At 37.8% G+C, this 18,950-nt stretch overlaps 1 pseudogene; it reads left to right on the forward strand.

The window, feature by feature from the left end:
* The first annotated feature begins 310 nt into the window (after positions 1–310).
* The window catches only part of LOC149242167 (auxin transporter-like protein 4), a 244,692-nt pseudogene continuing 226,052 nt past the window's right edge, over positions 311–18,950 (forward strand).

The raw sequence follows: 18,950 nt of genomic DNA on the forward strand, positions 1-18,950 counted from the left end.
TGCCAATCACATACCCCATAGCTACGGCCCATCACAACGGCAATGGCATCTCAACTGTGTCAATTTCCGGCCTAAGAGACCTGTGTCAATTTTCGACCTAGGAGACTCCAACTGCATCTCAATTGTGTCAATTTACGACCTCGGAGACTCTTAAGTGAGTTAAATAATGTAATGTAGCATTTGATTACATCTTTCAGGCCATGAAAATGAAGTTTCAATGTTTGTTACTGCTCGCTAGATTATCAACAAAGATCCAACTTCGGCTCTCAACGCAGAACTGCTTTATGAAGATCAGTGTGGTGATTGAACAATGGTTTTTTTCCTGACACACACTATGCAGATAGACGATGTAAAGCATTCCGCACCAACAAAGCTGGTCCTCTACTTCACTAGGGCCACCAATATACTCTACACTTTTGGTGGTCACGCCGTTACAGTGTACGCTCCCAATCATTTTTTTCTTCACTTTCATGGGTTTCTACTAAAAATTAAAAGTCTGCCACTTTTAACAGGCCCTCAATTTTGGTAACAGGAAATAATGCATGCCATGTGGAAACCTAACAACTTTAAGGAAATTTACATGCTAGCAACTTTTTATGTCTTTACTCTGACTCTACCCCTTTGCAATATCAGTTTACTGGACTTCCGGAGACACACTGTTGGATAACACAAATGCCCTTTCCTTGCCTCCCAAGTCAGGCTTTAGTGACCTGGCCGTTGTTCTAATGCTCATTCACAAGGTTTGAAACAACAATTTCCATTATAATTTTTTTGTTGTTGCAGTGTCCGAAGCATAAATGAGAGTTTCGAAATTTGAAATGGTTGCAGTTCATTACCTTCGGGTTCGCATGCACCCCCTTATACTTTGTGTGGGAAAAGGTTATCGGAATGCACGATACAAAGAGCATTGTGAAGCGTGCACTGGCGAGGTTGCCTGTGGTGATTCCCATATGGTTTCCTGCAATCATTTTCCCCTTCTTCAGGACTATCAACTCTACAGGAGGCGTTCTCCTACTCAGCTTTACAGTCTACATTATACCTTCCATGTCTCACATTTTAACTTACAGGACAACTTTGGCCAGAAAAGCACGAATATTTACACATTTTATATACTCAGTAATAATTTCTTTAAAGTGAAACATTTAATGATATCTATATATTGATAATTTTTTTTTTTTTATAAGTTTTGAATTTATATATGACCATCTTAGATGTAGTTTGATTCTGGATTTATGTAGTCATGAGAGGGATTCTTTTTTTCAAACTTATTTTTTTTATTTATTTAGCCTTGAGAGAGCATGGAATCTTTTATATGAACTTATTTTTTGATAAGAAATTTCGAAGAAATATTAACAACTTAGAAATTTTCTTAATTTAATTTTTTTGGGTGCTTGATAAAAATAAAATTACGTTGATTTAATTAATAATAATAATAATTATTATTATTATTAAATATTATTTTAATTTTAACTTTAATGTAATTTTATCGATTCAAAATGTTTATATAATATAAGTTTATAGTATCTCTTAGATAATATAATTTTGTAACATTGATATAAAATAAAATTAGGTTGATTTAATTAAATATTATTATTATTATTATTATTATTATTTTTAAATATTATTTTAATTTTAACTTTAATGTAATTTTATTGATTCAAAATGTTTATATAATATAACATAATTTTGTAATATTTTCTCAGTATTAAATTAGAAAGTGGTTTGCCTTTCAAATTAGAAAAAAGATTTTCCATTCAATTAAAATAATTAATATAGAAAGTGGAAAAGACTTTCCATTCAATTAAAATAATTTAGAAAGTGGTTTGCCTTTCAAATTAGAAAAAGACTTTCCATTCAATTAAAATAATTAATATAGAAAGTGGTTTGTCTTCCAAATTAGAAAAAGACTTTCCATTCAATTAAAATAATTAATATATCACTTAAAATCAATCTCAATAATATAAAATTCAAACATATTTTTTTAAATTAGAAAGTGGTTTGCCTTTCAAATTAGAAAAAGACTTTTCATTCAAATAAAATAATAAGTATAGAAAGTGGTTTGCCTTCCAAATTAGAAAAATACGTTCCATTCAATTAAAATAATTAATATATCACTTAAAATCAATCTGAATAATAAAAATTCAAACATTGTTTTTTAAATAATTAATTAATATATCACTTAAAAAAGTGGTTTACCTTCCAAATTAGAAAAAGACTTTCCATTCAATTAAAATAATTAATATAGAAAGTGGTTTGCCTCCCAAATTAGAAAAAGAGTCTCCATTCAATTAAAATAATTAATATATCACTATTTTTTTTAAATAATTAATTAATATATCACTTAAATTAGAAAGTGGTTTGTCTTCCAAATTAGAAAAAGACTTTCCATTCAATTAAAATAATTAATATAGAAAGTGGTTTGCTTTCCAAATTAGAAAAAGACTTTCCATTCAATTAAAATAATTAATATATCAAAATGGTTTGCCTTCCAAATAATTAATATAGAAAGTGGTTTGCCTTCCAAATTAGGAAAAGACTCTCCATTCAATTAAAATAATTAATATATCACTTTTTTTTTTATGAAGTAAGAGTAGGACCTTCTACTAAATTTAGTCAAATATACATAATTTACAAAGAGCCACACACACTCTTCAAGAGTTGAATAGTTAGCCGGGTAGGCCAAGCCAAACCAATCACCCAAAACTAAGAGAACCTGAACCAGAAAACTGGGGAGATTTACTAAACAAAGCACAAGGAGCCTAGAAAGTCCATAATTCGCCATGGATCCACAAGAGGTCCCACCACAAGTCAAACTGAAAACTAACAAATAGACGAAGGTCCCACTACAAGTCAAATTGAAAACTGACAAATGGACCCAAGGAAGTTAAAGCAAAACACTCTAAACATTTTTCAGGTTCGACCAAAACGCACAAACAATCGCCACCATTTATCCTCTTGTTACACAAAATATTGTTACCAAGACTATTTTCAGTCGGTATGGGTCTCTCATCACTCATATTTTCCTCCTTAGCAATTCTCAAACCTCAGCTCTTCATGTCAAGCTTTAAAAATGAGAGAAATTCCTTGAAAATCAATAAAGCTCTAGTTCTGCACTTTCTCTTACTATTACCTGCGGTCTTGCACCCCTTGTTCATGTCATCTGCGGACTTGCCCACTCTGTCTCTAAACGAGTGGGTGCGGACCCCTATGAAAGTCAAAAAGGCGTAAGTTCATTGTTAAAAACTCACTTTGGGTTAATTCTAGATGATTCTAGAAGGAATCTTGACGTGGATGGTTCGCTCCTAGGTGGTTCATGCATCGCAAAACTAAAGGAGCTAATCCCTTGATGAGAGGAGCTTATCCCTTTGAAGGAGGGCTTTATCCTTTTGAAGGTGGACCTAGTAACTTCCCTCCATTCCACTATAAATTAAGGCATTGGGTTGGTTGCTAGGGAGGTTAGAAGCTGAACATTTTTGAGGCTAAATGTTATTGGAATTGAGACTTCCTAGTTGATCTTGAGAGGAGAGATTACATACCTTTTGGCTTCATTGGGAAGAGAGTGAAACTTGTCAAAGTAGAGGAGATTCTTGCTGGACACTGGGAGGAGCTTGTACAACATCAAGGCATGAAGGTTGTAAAGTTATTCTTTGATTAAAGTTAATACAATCAGATTCATTTTTCTCAATAAATTGTCTTATATGGTTTGTTTCATGAATTCCTTGATCATCATGATAAATATGCTTTATTATATTGGCTTTTCAGGTGATATTTAATGTGTGTGCTTGTTTGTGTTTGTAGATTCTTTACAAGGGAGCTCATTTGGATCAACGGAGCGTGGCTTCCACAAACTTGTACTGGACCCGAGGTAGGACCTATTTGCCTTTATTTATAAATTGCATATTTAGAGAAAGATAGAATTTGTTTGGTTTCCTTGTCGCTAGATATCATTAGATACTAGGGTCGGTCTTGTCCGCAAGATTGACTTATCCAACCGACAAAATGGCGACTCCACTGGGGACTTGAATTTTTTATTTTTTCCTTTGCTTTTACTTTGACTTGAGAAACTGTGTCTTTGTTTCTGGTTTTTGGCTTGATGTGTGTGGGATTGGGTAGGTTTAGTAGATCTTGAATTATTTTTTGTTTTTCATACTTTTGGAAGAGGACCGCACCCTCTACTTGTAACATAGTGTGGACATCCTGCACTTTTGTTTTACACACAGAGCGATACCACACGTGAGTATTCTGGGGGCCTGCGGACCCTGTCAAAATTTTTTTAAAAACTTAAAATTTTCTCTTTCAGTCAGCTTAGGATTTGTTTATATGTTTTTAGCCTCTGCCCAAATCTGCACGTATCTTGTCAGGAACTTTTCTTAGGTTAATTCCATTGGCATTAGGGTTTTAGGTGAAATTCCTAGAAGTTTTGTGTGCCAGGCTTGATTTTTGTTTGGTCGTTTAGTAACTCAGAGCTTAGAAGCCTTAGAAACCTCAGATCACCTTGGTTTTAGCTGGCCTTCTTATGAGTCTGAATTTTTTGCAAAATCTGCCTTTGTTGAGGAATCCATCTTGTTTTTCTCTTTACGAAACTTCGAAAGGACTTCTGTTGAAAGTTTTGGATTTCATTTTTAGAAGAGAGAACAAAAGCTGGTTGTTTTTTGACTGATTTGTGATTCTGGACAAATTAGTTCTTAGTTTGCTCATCACTAAGTAAAACATCATTGAAAAGAAATCTTGTAAGCTTTTACTTCAAATAGTTTTTTTTTTAGAATTTATAGATCTCAAGATTAGATTTTTCAATAGTTTTGAGTGTTTAATAAAATTTAAAAAAAATCTCTTTTGAAAAAGTTTGTTTTAGTAGTATTTGAGTGATTGAAAGAAAAGGGAAATTTTCGTGAGAATAACTAGTTGCCTCGTTTTTAAGTTCATTGGAAAAGACAAAAAGTTATTCTTTTTATTTGTTTGTTAAGGAAAGATTTGTTTTTACAAGCATTTGCATTCTCAACTCTTTCTCTAGCTAGAAATTCATTGAAGAAAAAGGATTGTTTTTCATCTTAAGTGCATTTTTAGTGATTTGGAGTTGAGTCTTCACACCATAAGTTTCATCTCTGCACCTTTTGACTTAAGAAAAAACCAATAAAAATAACGCTTAAAGTAAAATCTATCTAGTAATCTTTTTATTTCTAGGGTTCTTTATCACTAACATAGCTAAGGGTAGTATCTTGGAGTAGGGAGTAATTAACTCTCCAAGATAGTAAAACAAACAAGTAGCTGTATCTTGCGGTAGGAGATAAATTCCAATTGTTACATCTATGCTCTGGGAAGCTCCTCTTATAGGATCCTAGCACGAGATCGTGTCCGAACCAGTGGGGTAATCAATCCTTCCTCATTGGGAACGATACTAGATATACACGTATTAAAAATGGTAAACCTCGGATTAACCGTTGTTGGGGAGCCTAGGGTCACTTGTTGTTAAACCTTGGATTATGTTAAGGAGCCTTCAAGGGGATTGAGCTTGCTACTCTACCCTTGTGTGTGTGTCGGATCACAGAATGTTCCCCCAGGTATATTTGTTTCCGTTGGTAACCATAGTGACCATATTCTATAGGATTCTTTCCTAGGGTGACGGTGGAGGGAAGATCCCACTGTACCTAGAGCAGACGTCGGCTAGACTCACTTGGAATTTCTGGGGGGTTCTCTTCAATTGAGACGGTTTAGTGGAGAAACTTGTGCCAGTGTATTCATTAAGTAGGTTGCCGAGGTAACTGTTCCAACCGCCATTTCTGTATTGAATTCTGCGATGTTGGATTTCATCACCAACTAGTGTTTTTGGTATGGAAAGTTACTGTTTGTGTGTGGTTTGACCTCCTAGATTCTTTAGGCATGTGATTCAAATTTTTTTGGTTCTTTAGAGACTTTAGGTGGTTTTCATTGAGATTTTTCTTTGTTTGCATGTGAAGTAGTTAAAATATTTAATCGTGGTTGAATTACCGAGGAAGTCCCATAGTCTTCGAGGCCAACCTCCTGATTTTTCACCAAGTAAGCTTAAAGGGATACGATCCCTTGTAACTCCTAGTGACAGTAGAGTTGGGTCACCTGAAGAAGGAGAGTCTTCTTTGGTTGTACATCTTGATTACGAAGTTCAAGCACCAAAGTATATTTTAGAACCTATTTCTTTTTCCGAAGTTACTGGTAGTTTTTCTTCTACTAGTGATTTAGCCGAGGAACCTGAAATATCTCAACCTGAAACTGAACCTGCTACTACTCCAACATCAGGATTTACCTCTCCAACTTCCAGTGGTCCTGGTTCACCCAGGGTAGAAAGAGTCATTACCCAAAATCTTCCTTCTGGACTTGTTGCTATTGAGGAACTTGTTACTCCGGAAGGAAGTATACCTATCCCTGAAAATCAACTAGCTATAGAACTTAGGGAGCGTGAATCAATCTTTTATAGTCCACCCAGGAGGGATGCTTGGTATCTTTCATTGACCAATTTTTGGAAAACCCGGGACTAAGTTTTTCACCACCTCACATTCCTTTTCATCCAACACCTAGGGGTTATTATCCTCCATTAAATATGTCAAGATAGTCATCCATGTTTTCTCAATCTCTGAAAACCTGTTTATATGGCGGTCCTTCTGTTCCCTCTGGGTATCAGTCACTTACTGGTACTTTTTCGAGAGCATCTCCTCAACCTATTGAACAAGGGTTATTAACTGGTAATAATGGAACTAAGCCGTTGAGTGTAGAATATATTCTTATGATGTCAGGTACCATTCCAAATCTGCAACCTCAAAGTGGCCAATTACTGCCTGGGGGGTAGCCTCAAGGTCCTCAATTATCACCTGGGGGACAACCTCAAGGTACCCAATTACCGCCTAAGGGGAAAACTCAAGGACAGTACATACCTACGGGACAGTACATTCCTCAAGGTCAACCCCAGACTCAGTATGTACCTCAAGGTCAACCCAGTATCAATATGTACCTCAAGGTCAACCCCAGTATCAGTACGTGCCTCAAGGTTATCAACCTCAAGGTCAGTACCCAACCCAAGGTTTCCAACCACCTTCCGGTCAATAATTTGTCCAAGGAACTTGAAATGTACCTTTGAATTATTAACCCTACCCTCAACCCGGTTATGGTCCTCAATATGCTCAACCTTCTATGGGTTTTTACCGCGGAATGAACTTAGTGTGGGATCCATTACAATCGCAACGGATCTTGCAACCGAATGTGCAGTTGTCATCTCAATCTGGACAACCCTTGGTTTCTGGTTCAATCCAGAAACCTGTCCAGCCTACTATTCAAACTTCTGCACCTTCTGTAGTTTCTCAGCCTGGGCCTAGTTCACCTCGACCTCTGCCTCAAACAACTATTGCAACTGCTGCAACATCTGTTCAATCTACCCCACCTACTTCCGGAGTATTTACAACTCCGGTTTCTACTGTTCCTATATCAACTCCTCAACCATCTTTACCTCAGTCTGGACCCACAATCTAGACTTCGGTTCAAATGCCTGTAGGACAACCTGGTCCAAGTACGGTTATCACAAGTCAACCTCAATTTACTTGTCAACCATACCAGGGATAGTACCAATTCGGTCCTGTCGTGCAGCAGCCAGTCTATCAGTATCAACCATACCCTGGATATACATATCAACAACCTCAACAACCCTAGTATGGTCTGGTTAATCCTTATTTTCCGGGAGGATATAATATCCCAAATGCAATTCCAATTTGTAGTTATCCTGGAGATCCTCCTCCTTGGGCTGGTCTCATGACCCAGGGGTTCAGGGACCCTAATCATCAGTTACCATTCATTGCAACTTTGGACTTGGCTGACTTGTCACGCCTTACGAATGATCCAATTAACTATCTTCCATTTTGGTCGCCAATGCCGAATAAGTTGCCTAGTGATATTCCTAAGTTTGAAGGAAAATCAGGAGAGGACCCGTCGAACCATGTGATGACTTATCACCTCTGGTGTGCGTCTAACTCCATTTCAGATGATTCAATCCGTTTAAGGCTTTTTCAATGCACTATAGTTGGTCTTGCGGCCAAGTGGTACATTGAGTTACCGCGAGCTACTTTTATAACTTTAGTCAGTTAGCTACTTCGTTTTTAACTCATTTTCAGTTGCCAGTCAGATATGAAAATGGCACAGAATTATTAACTTCATTAAAACAGTCAATGTCCACTTACATTTCAGATCACATTCATGAATGGAGACATCGACGACGTTTAGTGAAAGTTTTTATTCTAGATCAGATCTTAGCAGAATGGTTTGTCAAATCTTTATTACCGAAAATCACTGAGGATGTAGCTAAAGCAGGAGTCGTTACTGAAGAGCAAGTAATTTCTCAAGCTCAGTACCTTGACTTAGTTTATACGCAGTCAGGTACGTTACACAAGAAAATCCCCGACCTTCCTAAACAAAATCAAATAATTGCAGCTCCTTTAGGGTCTCATGCCGTTGATGGTATGATTGGTACGGTTAATACCAAAAATAAGAAGAAATCTTCCAAGAATTCTTCTCCTATCATAACTTTACCAGATTCCCCTACAGGAGATTCTTCCGTAGAAATTTCTGCCGATATTCATGTTGTAGAGTCATCTACAGCCAAATCAAAATCTGGTGGTAAAAAGAAAGGGAAGAAGAAAAATAAAACAGATAAAAATTCAAAAGAGAAACTAGAAAAAACAGAATCTACTAATGAGAAACGCAAACCTCGTTATCCTTGTCTCATTTGTGATGAAGAACATTTTACAAGAGACTGCCCTCATGGCGCTGAGGTTGTGAAAATCATTAAAGGTTCCCAAACACCTGTTGTTTTGAAGGACCCTTTTCCTAGTTAAGACAGTAAGATGATAGGTTCTTCCTCAAATGCCTCCGAAGAACCCATATTGACGATGTTCCATGTTAGGATTGAGACACGATCGTAAGATTATGGAAATAAAAGTCCTGTTGGTGGTAAGGAAGCAAAATCTTCTAATTGGAACCCATCAACTTCAACTCCCAGTTCCGATCCACTACAGATCGAGAAACGTAACCTAAACTTAGTAATCAAACCTCCCGCCAAGGGTATACTTCGAAAGTCAGCTTTCAATCCACATGCGAGAGCGACTCAGAACTATAACATTGTTGAAGATTTGGCTATTTCACCTTCAGCAATGTCAGCTTTGGAGGTGATGCAATCATGTCCAGAGCAGCGTAAATTGCTATTGTCGGCTATAGGAGCAGTTGACATTCAAGACTCGAACCTTATCATTTTCGATCTAGAAAATAGTACACCTCGCTTACCTCATCAAATGGCTTTCCATATTCCAGTGTTAGTCGAAACCAGACCTTGCTATAGGACTGTGATTGATGAGGGAGCCTCAACATGTATTATGTCGATCCAGTGTTGGAGATCGCTTGGTTCTCCTATTGTTAATCAATCCCTGATGATTCTAAAGGCCTTTGATGGCCGTGGGTTCCATCCTTTTTGTATTCTATAGGATTTCCCTATAGGGGTTGAAGCCAAAACTGTTAATCTAGATGTGGAGGTGGTTGATGCCCCTCTAGATTACAACCTTCTCTTGGGTCGTAGTTGGTCTTACGTTATGAAAACTGTTGTTTCATCGCTCTTTCGGCTTATAAAGTTCCCTCATAATGGAAAGATCGTAACTATAGACTAGCTAACTTACTTTTCATCTGATCCAGCCTCTTCTGAAAGTATTCAACATGTCAGCAAAACAACTATCCCGTATAAGGATGTTGGAGTAGGACTAGTTAAAGATTCTGGTTTACTAGGAACTTTTCCTTTTCCTCCTATCAACGTATTGCCTTCTACTGCAACCATTCATATGATTTCATCATACACTATTGTTTATGATGATCCTTGGATCGTACCTTCTGAATTTGAGATAGATTCATTTTGTGATGCTATGCCTTTGAGTCCATATGAAATTGCGTATCAGGCTGTACAGTTGTTTTCCGACTCTTTTTCAACCGAAATTGACATAATGAATGTGGTCCATGAAGAATCACTTTCAACATCAAACTCAGATTCAACTACATTTTCCAAACTTGTTCACACTGAAGAGCAAATTCGTGAAATCCTGTATGTTGATGATTTACCATGGGAAGATCTTCATCATAAATCTTCGTTTTTACCTGAGATTGATCGCTTTGAAAATGATTTTTCATCTATTTTTATGACTAATTAAGTCAAGGAACCTCAGAATCCACTGAAAAATCCTGATTCTGAGTTAAATTTTGTAAACATTTCTCGAACTATTCCTATTGGCATTTTGGTTAAGTTTGGAATTGTTGAAAACATTCATATAGGTGCCTCTTGTATGGAAAATGAAATTCAAACACATAAGGCCCTATTTCAATAATTCCGTGACGTGTTTGCCTGGTCATATGAGGAAATGCCAAGAATTGACCCAGCAATTGTTTTTCATGAAATCAAAACTTACCCAGATGCTAAAACCATCTGGCAACATTTGTGTCAGATCCACCCGCGAAAAAAAATTACTTAAAGCAGGTTTCATTTATCCAATTCCGTTAACGGATTGGGTATCGAATATTGTTCCCATTAATAAAAACCAAGGAACAATAAGATTATGTATCGATTATAGGGATATTAATCAAACCTGTCCAAAAGGCAATTATCCAACTCCCTATATCGATCAAATCATTGATGATTGTGCCGACAGTGAAATATTCTCCTTCATGGATGGTTTTTACGGATACAATCAAATAAATATTCTACCTGCTGATCAACCAAAAACGGCTTCCATTTGTCGATGGGGGACATTTGCTTATTCCAAATTACCTTTTGGGCTCAAGAATGCCGGGGAAACGTTTCATGACATCAAGCACATTGTGCAACCCTATCTCGATGATTTACCTGCTCATTCATTACATCGAGTTGATCATCTCATCCATTTATGAGCAATCTTTATGAGGGGTAGGCATTATCGAATTAGGTTGAATCCACAAAAGTGTGTTTTCTATATAGAAACGGGTCGGTTACTGGGGTTTGTTGTTTCGAAAGATGGCATTCATGTCGATCCCTTGAAGGTTGAAGCTATTGCCAAATTGCCTCCTCCTTCGAGTCTTCGCCAACTCCAAAGTTTACAAGGGAAAGCAAACTTTTTACGTCAATTCATTCCTAACTATGCCAAGATCACAAAGGGTTTTACCCGGTTGTTGAAACAGAATACTCCATCCTTTTGGGATGAGATAGTTGACAAATCTTTTGATGCACTAAAACATGCGTTGACCCATGCACCGTTATTGCATCCTCCCAACTACCACCAGGACTATTTCTTATATCTTGTCGCCTCGCATTCCAATATTGGAATGGTGTTAGTTCATGAAGATGAATTCGGTGGTGAACATGTGATATATTACCTTAGTTGCACCTTAAATCCAACTGAGGTAAAATATTCACATGTGGAGAAATTTGCATTGGCAGTTGTTCAAGTTGTCCAACATTTTCGTCATTACATTTTACTACGCAAAACTACAGTAATTTCCAATTGCAACCGTATGATCTATATCTTGACCAAACAATTGCTAGGGGGAAAGTACTCCAAATAGATTGTGATCCTACAAGAGTTCAACTTGGAATTTGAAAAGTCTAAGTCGAAGAAATCTTTAGTTTTTGCAGAGTTGATGTGTGACTTCTAGAGTGCTGACACTTAAACTGTGGCGGAGGAGCCCATTGCGGACGAATCCTTGTTTCTATTCAGTACTTTAGATCCATGGTATGGGGATATCATAGTTTATCTCCAAACCCAATCCTTTCGGCCAGAAATGTCAAGATCAAAGAGTCGGAAAATACGATTCCAGTCCCAGCAATTCAAAATTATTGGAGATACACTTTATCGTCGTTGGGCGGACTCTATTTTCCGACGTTGTTTAACTCATGAGGAAACTGAAAGGGTTCTAAATGACTGTCACTCTGGAGCACGTGGCGGTCATATTTCTGGGTTTGCCACAACCCAAAAGATATTGCACGTTGGCTATTTTTGGCCGTCTTTGTTTAAATATTGTATTAACGCGGTCCGAAAATGCCACAACTGCCAAATTTTTGATCGAAAGATGCGCACTCCACCTGCTCCTCTCCACCCTATAATTGTCGTCGTTCCTTTTGTGAAATGGGGTATCGATTTTATTACATGTAACCCTCACTCGACCGGGGGGCATGCATATATCATCCTTGCGATAGATTATTTTACCAAGTGGGCCGAGACGATGCCTACATTTGAGGCAGATGGTAAAACTGCTGCGATTTTCATGTTCAATCATATAATTGCTAGGTTTGGTGTTCCACAAGAAATTATCACTGATCATGGGCATAATTTTCGAAATATTATGATCACTGAACTTACAGACCAACTTGGCTTGCGTCATGATAGTTCAACTCCATATTATCCACAAGCTAATGGTCTGGTTGAAGCCATCAACAAAGTTCTAGTCACCATGATCCGACGAATCATTAGGATTCATAGGTCGAATTGTCATAACATGCTATTTTCAGCGCTTTGGGCGTATCGAACCTCAGTAAAAACGTCAACCGGTTTCACTCCTTTCCAACTAGTTTATTGTTTGGAAGCTGTGTTACCCATTGAATGTGAAATCCCGTCATTGCAAATGGCCATAGAATTACTTCCAGCCACTTCCGAAGATGAAAAACATTTGTTGTACTTGGCTCAGCTAGATGAGAATCGACGTGATGCTGCATTAGCAATCGAAACTCATTCCAAACGTATTAAATCTTAGTATGATTGAAATGTTACACCTCGTATTTTTTCGGAAGGAGACCTAGTCTTACTGTACGATCAGGCAAATGATAAATTAGGCGCTGCAAAATTTGTACCCATATGGCATGGTCCTTATGTTGTTAAGCGAAAGCTGGCAAAAGGGGCCTATGAATTGGTATACTTTGACGGGATATCTTTAGGTAAACCCAGAAATGGTCTTTACCTGAAGAGATATTATGCTTAAATCTGGGTGTGGAGATTTTTAGTTAGGTTAGTTTTCTTTCTAGCTGGTGTGCTTTCGACTTAAAAGTGTGCTTAACTTACAAAGTGTTTTTTGTCATTATTCCTGCTTATCTTGATTTTACTCTTGATATTGTAGATTCTCACGTCTCTCCAAACATACATTGGTTTTGCTGATGGTGCTTGTCGTAATACACGAAATATTTCTTCCGCAACTTGGGTCATCTATTCGCCCTCTGAAGAGTTGGTATCTATGCATGGGGTAAGCCTCGGTCCAACAAAGAACAACATTACAGAGTATAGTGTAGTGATTGAGTTATTATCTAAATCCATCTCATTTGGGATTCAGAGTTTGATCGTGAGGTTAGATTCTAAACTCGTTGTGTTACAACTTAATAGAGTATATGCCATTAGAAATCCAGTGTTATTGAGATTATTTTTTAGAGTTCGTCTCTTGGAACGTGAATTTGACTATATTTAATATCAGCATATTCCAAGATATTTAAATACATTAGCAGATGCAATTTCTTCTAGATTGTTAAATAGACATTTGCAATGATCAAACAAGTAAATTTAAAAACATTCCATAACATGTTTTACAAGATAAGCCAGAAATAGTGATATAGTATAGCATAGAAGTGTTTCAAATATACATCGTCTTCGATCATAGGTTGAAAAACATCTTATGATCGACAAAAATGATAGTACAAAAAGAAAAAATGTCATATGAGTCTACAATAGGCTATCATCCTATCGCTAGTGATGATCACGATGAGAAACCACTGTATGGGCCACCCTACAAAGGAACCTCCTGAAAGGTCCTGGGACCCCAATCACATAGTGCTATAGCCTAAGAGGAATGTCATTTATGCTGGTCTCTGGAATGTCTGTTGTCAAACGCTCTAGATGGCTCTCCAATTCGACCAAGGTCTCTATAGATTTGTCCTATGGGGCTAGTGCTGCTGTAGCTGGTTGTTTCCTCTCATAGGGCCGGAGAGTGGCTGGTCGCCGTGGACCTACATCTACATTTGAAACTTTTTACAATCAATTTTGGGATGAAATAAAAACAAAAAAGAAATAAATTAGAAAACGTTGAAAATGATTTTACCTGAGTCATACCATTGCTCTCCTGGTGGAAGAGTCATGTCTGGGTCACCACAATAATCTACCCCAGCATAAGGAAAATCCTGAATAGCAAAACCTTGGTTCTCCAACCAATGAAAATACTGAGGAGTAAATCGGATGACTTCTATTTCCTCCTCAGGATGACGGGCCATAACTGCAACCCAACACATCAGTTTGGGCTCTCAGGGAAGTCCAGCTCCAACGGTAAGATGCTGTGTGACCAACATTGGGACCCTCTCTAGACCAAAGCTCACAACTAAAGCACCATCTCCAAAGGTCTTCAGTTGTCTGTTCTTTGCTCTAGTCAGTTGGCCTTTTCTATTAGCCAACACAACCTCACACCAGTTGAAGATGGTGCCTCGAAAGTAGTCTACTACCATCCACATTTGGGATCCAGTGGCCACATGTATTGTTTCTCTTCCGCAGAGCCTGGTAACAGTAAACTCAATCACTTTGAGCTCAGGATGGGAGATGGTTTTGATATCAATCCCTTTGTCTCTAGTTTGTTCATTACAAAACTCTAGCTGGAGGCTATCGACAGATTGGCCACCTCGCCTAGTCCCGAATAGAGTCAAATGTTCACCTCTCTTAGGCAAACCAGTCAAAAATTAAATGTCTTCCGGCTCCATTTCGAGCTGGTGGCCACCAATAAAGAAACATTGGTCCTGTATATTCCACTTGTCTACCAACCACTGCAAAAAGTCCACTTGGGCCCTCATGCCAGGTATGGCCGAGAATTTGTATAAACCACATGCCTTCAATGCATCAATCGAAGGTTGATGATTAATCGTGGCGAGATCCACATCCTCGTGCTCCCTTTCCCGCCGGTCAAGCATGATGTATACCCTACATTCAATAAAAAGGCAGATTCGAATGTTTAAAATCAAAATTGTTGAGTGGAATTTAAAAATTTTAAGTTTGAAAACCTATTCTGCGGGGACCGCACCCTCTCTGTTAGAGACAGTGCGTGGGTCCACACTCTGCCTTAACGGCAGGTGCGGACCCCTGACCTTTTTCTTTTTACGAAGAAGTCGGGGTCTGCAGGTTTCCTATGCTATGCCTGCAGACCCCCGCGGGTGGGTTTTTAACCTAAAAATTTCCTAAAAAACAAAATAAAGCCCTAAAAACAACTTTCAAACGGATGAAATGAAAAAGTAAGATGATGTGGATTACCTGGAGGAGACGGTGTTCGATTCCAATGCATGGATTTTCTGCAATCTTCACGGGAAGTTTCTGACCAAAAGCTCTATTTTCTCACTCTGAAGTCAAACGGTAAAAATGAATTTACAAAAGCCCTTTTTATAAGCTTTTTTGAATAAATGAGTTTTTAATTTGTTTATTTTTTACTTTAAAGAGGTAACTTTTCAAGCATTTTTATCTGTTTTAAATAGGTATGAGTAATGTCTGAGTTTTTGTGCAGGATAATGGATTTTTCAGGCAAAATTCGTTATTTTCGACAAAAAACATTAGAGTCACCTTTAAGCTCTTTTCTGACTCCTAAAATATGAAAAGATTTCTGATTTTTTCTTTTTAAGCTCGTTAAAATGGAACTAAAAAGACGGTCCACTTACAGCCTTTTTTTTACCGTAAAAACATAAAAAGATTGCCAGATTTTTGTCATTTCAAATTCGATATTGGTTATAAAACGACGTGTCGTTGATCTCTTTTTTTAATTTTTCGGATCAGAGGCACTAATTATGAAAAGTACTCCTTGGTCGTAATGATCAAGCGGTTCTCTCAAGTATTATTTTATACTTTTTCGGGCTTGGGAGACACATATTTACGAAAAAGTACAACCATGGAGTTTTCCTTAAGTTTTTTCAGACTCTCTAAAATTGAAAAATGTCGAGTTTCTCCTATACTAGACTCATTAAAATTTAACAGTAAAGGACCTATTCAATTACAAACATGAACGTACCACTCCTTCTTAGGTTTCGAATTTAAACTAATTTGCACTCATCCAAAGGATGAGCTTATAATAAAGCAAATATTATCCTCCTCAAGCTTGTTAAAAATAAAGAGGTACTTGCCAAAAATGGTGGGGGAAAAGAGAGAAAAATGAGCCTTTTGGTCACACTTTGTGTCTCAGAAAACATTTAACCGCTCTTGAACACGATACTTTTTATTCACCTGGGTTGCGAAATCTTTTGCCTAACAGTTGATCAAACCATATTGAAAGTCTTTAGCGAGTTTCTGGGTATTAACTTTGGGTCAATTGTCACCAAACCATCTGCTGTGTCGTTATGTGTTCAAGAGGTTAGTGCAAATAAACCATTCATCTGCAAAATATCTGTCATCCATCTTGACCATCCCCGAGTCAGTCCTTGCAACTATATTTCTTCAAACTTGATCTATGATTTCATGTTGTGGGCTTGCCTACGATGGATCGCTTTCTATCAACTTCAGCTCCTTATCCAGAAAGATGATCTGGAAATCGTCAGTACCTTGGGATCTGCATGCCTCAATGGCAGGTTTCTCGCCTTCGACGATAGCTTGCATCATTGACCTTCGATCAAAGGATTCCATGACATGTTCGACATCAACACATATATTCACATCTCATTTATTGTATTGAGTACTTTGAGAGCCATTGACATTAATGGTAGTTTCTCTCACACTTGTTAACAGTTTACATCATTGACTACTAATCAAGTGGTTTCTACCATGTTCAACTTCGACACATTCATTCACATGGATAGAATCGTACTTTTTTGGGAAGTAGAAATCAAGACCCTAGATCTGGTTTCCACCATCTAGGCTGCGAGGAATTTTGTATTCATTATACAGTGGACTATTCATAAACAGATGGCTGCACCCATACTATGTCTACATGTGTCTATACTCGTGATGTATTACAAGATCATTCCTATATCAGAGCAGTAGTTAGTTTTCTAGTCAGTTTTGATCAGAGTATGGGAATGCCTACCTCAGAGATGATATGATATCATATATATATATATATTTTGTATTGAATGTTTTTACAGGTTCCAACCAGGCTCTCGACAAGGTGATCCTCGAAATGACAAAGTACTTCACTCTTCTTAGATGATAAATGAAATCCTCATCTACTACAGACTTCGCACTTTAGGGGGCAATCTGCTACACAAAATATTGTCACCATGACTATTTGCAGTCGGTATGGGTCTATCATCACTCATACTATCCTCCTTAGCAAGTTTCAAACCTCAGCTCTTCATGTCAAGCTTTAAAAATGAAAGAAAGTCCTTGAAAATAAAAAAAGCTCTAGTTTCACACTTTCTCTTACTATTACCTGCAGTCTCGCACCCCTTGTTCATGTTACCTGCGGACCTACCTGCTCTGTCTCTAAAGGAGTGGGTGCGGACCCCTGTGAAAGTCAAAAAGGTGCAAGTTTATTCTTAAAAACTCACTTTGGGTTAATTCTAGATGATTCTAGAAGGAATCTTGACGTGGATGGTTCGCTCCTAGGTGGTTCATGCATCCCAAAACTAAAGGAGCTAATCCATTGATGAGAGGAGCTTATCCCTTTGAAGGAGGGCTTTGTCCCTTTGAAGGTGGACCTATTAACTTCCCTCCATTGCACTATAAATTAAGGCATTGGGCTGGTTGCTAGAGAGGTTAGAAGCTGAACATTTTTTAGGGTAAATGCTGTTGGAATTGAGACTTCCTAGTTGAGCTTGAGAGGAGAGATTACATACCTTTTGGCTTCATTGGGAAGAGAGTGAAACTTGTCAAAGTAGAGGAGGTTCTTGGTGGACCCTGGGAGAAGCTTGTATAGCATCAAGGCACTAAGGTTGTAAAGTTCTTCTTTGATTAAAGTTAATACAATCAGATTCATTTTTCTCAATAAATTGTCTTATATGGTTTGTTTCATGAATTCCTTGATCATCATGATAAATATGCTTTATTATATTGGCTTTTTAGGTGCTATTTAATGTGTGTGCTTGTTTTTGTTTGCAGATTCTTTACAAGGGAGCTCATTTCGATCAACGGAGCATTGCTGCCACAAACTTGCACTGGAATAGACGTAGGCCTAAAACACCTGTTTACCTTTATTTATAAATTGCATATTTAGAGAAAGATAGAATTTGTTTGGTTTGCTTGTTGATAGATATCATTAGATACTAGGGAGGTCAGTCTTTTCCGCAAGAACGACTTATCTGGTTGACACCACTGATTAAGATCTAACGGTCATCGTGGATATAGGAAGGACGAGAAACATGAGATTTAACTGTCTGATGAGGGTGGTTTTTTCTCTCCTTGTTCCGCAATGTGTCACTCAAAGAGTGGAGTCAGAACCAAACACAAAAAAATTGGAAGTTGTACAGACCTCACCCGATATACCACTTGTGGTACTGGACTGGTTCACTCGTGGAAAAGCAAACATGTCCATTCACCACATTTTGAACCTTAATTCCTTCCAGCAGGAAGTACTTGAGCCAATCCCGTTCACCTAGATTCTTTGTCAACCACCGCCTAAGTCAAATGATGTGGGCTACCCCACCTTGTGGAGCTATCCGAGTCAAACCTTTCATCATTCAATCAAAGGGAATCTGGAACTTTGGAAATAGCCAAACCATGGTGGGTTAGACTGTGTGGAGTCCTCCAACCTCCCACTGGTCTTTAGGGTTCCTATGATCTAACCTATTAGTCCATAGTTCCATATCCTATGTAGCGTGACATAGACAGTCCTCCCATAATTTACTTGGGGGAAGAAAAACCCAAGCATAACAAGAATCCCTATCCCTGTTTGTGACTCCTTCATTCTCCAAATGATCTGCTAACATATTAGCATTCCTTTTCACATGAGCAAATCCGACAGTTTTAATGGTTCACAGGTGAGAATAGATGCGG

Source organism: Pinus tabuliformis, chromosome 8 (assembly GCF_031772625.1).
Source record: "Pinus tabuliformis cultivar Carrire ecotype Pingquan chromosome 8, CPIR1, whole genome shotgun sequence".
In the NCBI taxonomy this organism is placed as follows: Eukaryota; Viridiplantae; Streptophyta; class Pinopsida; order Pinales; family Pinaceae; genus Pinus; species Pinus tabuliformis.